At 33.6% G+C, this 6000-nt stretch overlaps 1 protein-coding gene across 5 annotated transcripts in view; it reads left to right on the forward strand.

Moving 5' to 3' along the window:
* Window positions 1–6000, forward strand: part of FLRT2 (fibronectin leucine rich transmembrane protein 2) — a 61743-nt gene that overhangs the window by 21489 nt on the left and 34254 nt on the right. The window contains exon 1 of one of the 5 annotated variants that reach the window (XM_027673056.1): window positions 75–96. The exons of the other annotated variants lie outside the window; for them this stretch is intronic. The gene's annotated coding sequence lies outside the window, so the exon portion shown is untranslated. Of the gene's footprint in view, window positions 1–74; window positions 97–6000 lie in introns of those variants that run through there. 5 annotated transcript variants of the gene reach the window in all.

Genomic DNA, 6000 nt, shown 5'->3' on the forward strand with positions numbered 1-6000 from the left:
TTTTTCTTCTTTCTCAGTGCACCAGTGGAACATGGGAACTGAGACAGAAATGCATCCCAAAGGGAGACAAAAAAATACTATACGGGCACCTGGAATGTAAGCCAATACATAGAAGTTCTGAGTAGAATTCAGGCTCAGTACTGCATGTTAGCATTTTTTATCAAAACCGTAAAAATTACTTAAATGATCTAAAGAAAGTTTGTAAAACCAGGTTCCAATACATATATCTGTATTTTTCAGATATATATTGTAACATTCAGGCTTGAATTCTTCACAGACCCTCAAAAACTGACTTTCTTTAATGTGTTTTTTTCCAGATAATTAGATAAAAAACCAGTGAGAGATGCTTAGTATCATTTAAGAAACTGAAAATCATGATACTTATCCTACTAGCTGGAATGGAATGCCATCTTTACTCTTTTAGCCTTTGTCTCAAATAAACGGAACGTCAGGATATTTTTCTAAAAGCAAACATTATTAGACAGTCTCCAAGAAATTATGTAAGCCTCATTTCTAAGCACATATGGAATTAGCTTTGATAAAGTACTGATATAGTAGTGTTGAAAATATATCTGCAGTAACGGAGTAGGTGCAGTTGACATAAGGAAACCTTCTTGTTACTTAAGATAATTTAATTAACTGAGTTTGGTCTTTTGGAATAGCAAAAAAGGATTTACTAGAATTGAGCTTTATTGTAGGCTCTGTCCTTTGACAGAGAATGCACTGACTACAACGTTGTTGTCTTCAATTGGAGCTTTGGGTGAGTAATTAAGAAGAACACATGGCACTGAATAATAGTAAGAATCTATTGAACACTTGCAGACTTTTTGTCCACACATCTATTCATAAGTTCTCTTATGTGTATGCTCCAGGTCATATATCCATAGGCCTTATTTGCTAAACCCTTATAAATGTCTAAATTTCCACTCATTTCAGGAAACCACATTCACATAAGAGAAGCACATATATTGCAGCTAACAGTTAAAATCGTATATTGTAGAAATCTCTAGAAAGATGCTATGATAATTTGTTATTGGACTCTGCATGCATCTGGTTCTTCTTTCTTTTCCTGGTGCTCTGTTACTCCCGTTGTGCATCTCCTCAATCTCCTTTTCCTTCCTGATGGACTTCACTGCAGTAAATCAGTTTAAAAGAAAACATTGCAAGAGAAGCAATGCCTTGCTGACATAAACTGCTACATTGCACACAAGATAGGGAGGTATATTTTATACTTGATTACTTTAGGTGGATACTTTAGATGGCATTAATAACGTCAATATTTATATTGCCATAAGCTTAGCTTGCACTGGAGTGTCATTTATATAGTGTTATGTTTCCTGTAAGTATTCTTCCTGTCACATTAATTTCTGGCTTCTGAAGGTAAACATACAGCAGAACAAAGCCATGTGTATGGAGTTTCCAGTACTTTTAATGTTATAGCTATTAAAATAATGACCTTTATGCAGCCATCTGCGGCTCTATGCAATGCCTTCAAACTCAGAGGTTCTTTGAGATTATTAATAGCAATAACATTATCTGAGTAATGTGAGAACTGTGCCTGTCCAGATTGAATGTCACGGGTAAAATTGCATTGGAAAATATGCCCATCTGAATTGGTTAAAAATATAGGCATTAAATCAAAGAATCACTTCTTCCATTTCAATATTTCTCAAGCATTTTGAGCAAAATTCTGGAGAGTTTCTATTATCAGAAAATTATTAGGATTATCAAGAAAGTATTGAAGATATCCAGGCTAAGCTTTCACTAATTTTTGAGTGTTGCTGCAAAAACACCAAAAGCAATGTGGTGTTTACAAATTTTTGTGATAAGCTTATTGAGTAGATTAATGATTTAAAAAAAAAAATTATTTTAAGCAAATATCTGAATAGCTTTGTCGCTCTTAAAAGAAGGAAGATTTAAATCTGCTGGGCCATTCGAGGTTCTCCAGACTGATCAAAAATAGTTTTATTTCATTTTCTTTGTTTCACAGTTTCCAAAGATTTTGGATAGAAAGTGTGATCATTGTTATTAGTAAGAGTCCCATACATGTAAACAAAAGTTGATAAAGTGTTTCCAGATCAAGTACACAAATATTGTACATCATCACCATGTTCTGTGGTGCAAATAGCCTGAAATAAGATCTGTCTTTTTTCAGAAATTTTATTTATAGTTTACTTGATTCAATTTCCATAATGTAATGTCATTTTCATTCTCTATAATAAGTTAATGCTATGCTGGAACTATTTAAAGGGATTATAGTGTCAGTAAATTTTAAATCGTGTTGCTTGCCTAAACTTATATTAGTGAAATAATGATTGATAAGCACTTTTGTGAAATCATGTGAAATCGAGTACATGAGAGGGCAAAAACTATCACCAACACCAACAACAAAACAGCCTTTAAAAGTTTAGTAACTGAAGAGTTTAAAAATTTGGTAACTGAAGAGCCACTTAGAGCTGTTGTGTTTTAGTGATTAGAGGAGGCAGAATCATATTACAGAAACTGAAGTGAAATCCTGGCTATGCAGAAAATGTTGGGAAAATTACATTGCCTTCAAAAAGATGAGATTTCACTCCTGAGGCTTATTCCTTCTGCCTCTGCTGCTGACTCACTGAGTTTACTTGGTCAAGTCATTTAACCTTTGGTCCGATTTGGTTAAAAATTCTGACCAATCCCAGAAATTTTGTTCCAAGCTGTGTCAGTGAATCATCTTTTGTCTCTAAAACACTTAAAGATGATGCAGTGAAAGATGATCTTTGTATGAGATGTCCCATAAAAATCTAGATATCTCAATTTCTTCAAAATTGTAGTCAACAGCAAAAGAGGGTTTTTTGTTTGGTCTTATTGCTTTTATTTTTTTTTCCCCCAAAGGAAACATGGATTTTTCCCAACAAAATTTGTTAGTATTGTGGGGAAACACTACAGAAAGGAGATATATTTATCTCAGAAAGAAGATGTCCAAAAGTAGCTGATATTATATTACAAAACTATTAGATGGATAGGGAGAAATAGAATATTCTAAAGTGCCTTTTTCCTTAGATCAAGGGTCTGGAAGAAACTACATACTAAAGTGATTGTATTCTCCATAGTTAGGCACTATCCTGCTGAACTAAGTGCCACAGAACATCCATAAAGTCAAAAATTTATGGTCAGAACAAGTACCAGCTATTTATACAGATAACAGGACATTCTTGGATATGAAAAAGAAATAAAAATTTATGGTTCTACATGCCCTTGTACGGGAGTGAATAAGACAGCTGTTACTCATTCAAGAGTTAGGCACAAGCTCAGAAACTTGTTTACAAAGGTGAACAATTAAGAGTTTATGATCTCTTTAATGTTTAGGATCTCTTTCCAAAGCATTTGGTGATGGCCACTGCTTTCGACTGGTCTAGTTTTTCCTTTTTCTCCCTTCTGTGACTTATAGCATATATTTTCCATATAAAATATTATTTTTTCCACTCAGAACCTTGCCATTTACCATATTGTTAAAGAAGTTACACTATGTTCTTTTTCATGTATTTTTAGCACTAATCTTCTCATTCTCATGTGGCCTTTCCAGTATTTACTTGCCAGGTTAGTACTGATTAAAATGAATTTATCTAAGATACCAGCCTATGTTACTGAGCTGTATTTTACAGAGATTTTTTGCACATAACATTACCTGTATTTCTGATCATAATTTTCAGTGTATGCAGCATTTTCTGCTTCTTGTTTGCTTTAATGAATTACGAAGATATTGTAATAAATCTGTAAAAATTTTTGCCACTGTAGGATTAGCCTGTAACAATAGTAATGGTATAATAATTTATTATCATAGCACAACAGACTGTAATGATTTAATCTAGATGGGCTCCTAGAAAATGCCTAATGTGAGCGTTTTTCATCCAGAAGAATTTGCAAGAGATCCGAAAGGCTTAGCATTTGGACCCTTAGGGTATGGCATCTCAGTGTCATTTACTGGAGATACAATAGTGCTGTAAAGATTTTTTTATTTCTCAAACAACATATAAATATAAGCAAAACGAATCTGCTCTGAGTGACATAAATTTCATTATCCCTATTGTAGGGAAACAGATGAGAGAATTTTTTATAACTCATTCCAAGTAAGTTAAATTAGTTTTAGTGTCAGGGTGAGAACTGTCTTATTGAGTTTTCAGTGGAGATGACACTGAAAAATGCAAAGGCAGACAGAAAGGCTAGTAGGAGCATGTATTTAAAAACTGATGTTTCTTCATCTGAGAATGCAGCAAGTGTTAAGAGTGCATAAATTTCACCCTGGAAACCTGGAAGATTTGAAACAGTAACTCCTGAAGCATCCTTCATTAATCAGAGAGATATGAAAAGGAAGGAAAAGAAAAGAAGGAATGATCATCTTTGTTAGTGTGGCTGAAGGGTCCTTGTCGTAAGTAAGGATTCAAAACTCATTTTGAGGTAAATATTTAAGAATATGAATATCTGTGTAAAATGGGATGGAATACAATCTGCATTAGCCAAAGATAAAGGGTGGAGTCATGCTAGAGTAGCCTGATAGCTGTATTTACAAGATTACTGGTTTTCTTGAAGAAAATTATAGTGTACCTTTTCCACCTGAACTTCAGGAGAATATCTTGGTGATGTGGTGAAATAATTTAGCTCGAGGAAGAGACTTAGAGGCTTACAAGGCTTGAAACAGTTAGTTTTGTAAGTCTTAAACAACTAAAGGGAAGAAAGCTGAAAAGAGGAGTAATTTGTCTCCAGAGATATTATTATTAGAATTCCTCTAACATTATCTTTGGTACTGACAATTATTAGCATTTTCATTTAGAAATTTATTTTATTAGAATAAAATTAACCAATGACACAAATATGAGATAAATTCTCATTAGAGTACTGCAATAATATCTGAAAATTCTTTGACTGTTCTAAGACAAGAGTTATGATAAAATTAAGTAAAACAAATATTTTAGGTATTGGTATATTTTTATTGTTACTTAATAAAAGACTTGTAGGCTAGGAGAACAAGAGCTGGGAAGGGACACTTGAATGCGTGAGTCAATCACAAAACACTTGAGGGCTCTGGCTATGACAGAGAGAGAGAAAGAGAAAGGAAAGAAAGACAGAGAGAGAACGATAGGAGGAAAACATCTCAATATATATAAAGTGAAGTATTTCCAGTAGGTAATGAAACTTTGAAGGTTAGTAATAGGAAGGGTTAAAACTATTTGGCACATTGTAGAGAGTATTAAAAAAAAATGTATTTGAACTGGAACAGGTACACAGACCAGCTGCTATTTTACATGAGGGGACTGAAAGAACTGGATTTAGCCTAGCAAAATAATAGCCGAGAAAAAGTATGATTGCTTTCTATAAATAAATGGGGGGCATGAGGAGGATGAGTTATCTTTGCTAAAGGACAAGGTTGCATGGGAACAAATGAATATCAACTAGCTCTGAATGCATTTATTCTGCAAATTCATAAAAAGGGTTTTAAGATGGAGCTCAAATGAGATGAATGGGATTATATGACATGATTACTTATGATAGCAGGGAATTGGATTCACTGACCCAGGATGCCTCCCCTAGTTTTACAGCATGTGCTCGTACAAATCACAGTTCTGTTCTCGGACTAGTAGATCACCTATTTCTATGATTAGTTGCTTCCTCTGCTGAGATCCTGTTCAAATTCAGTTTTGGTTTCCAGCAGTGATGCAGTCAGAGAGTTGGGTTTAGATTTTTTCTTTTTGTTTGTTTGTTTGTTTGTTTGTTTGGTTTGATTTTTTTGGTTTTTTTTTTGTTTGTTGGTTTGGTTTTTTGTTGTTGTTTTTTTTGTTTTGTTTTGGTTTTGGTTTTTGTTTTTTTTTTTTGGTTTTTTTTTTGTTTGTTTGTTTTGTTTTGTTTTGTTTTTGGTTGGTTGGGGTTTTTGGTGTTTTTTTTGTTCTTTGTTTTTTGTTTTTCTTGCAGTGTCCACCCCCCCACCTCTCTCTGCTTTTAATGTATAAGGGAAATAATGCTATGCTT

This window comes from Neopelma chrysocephalum, unplaced genomic scaffold, assembly GCF_003984885.1.
Source record: "Neopelma chrysocephalum unplaced genomic scaffold, ASM398488v2 Primary Assembly neopelma1_24, whole genome shotgun sequence".
Lineage (NCBI taxonomy): Eukaryota > Metazoa > Chordata > Aves > Passeriformes > Pipridae > Neopelma > Neopelma chrysocephalum.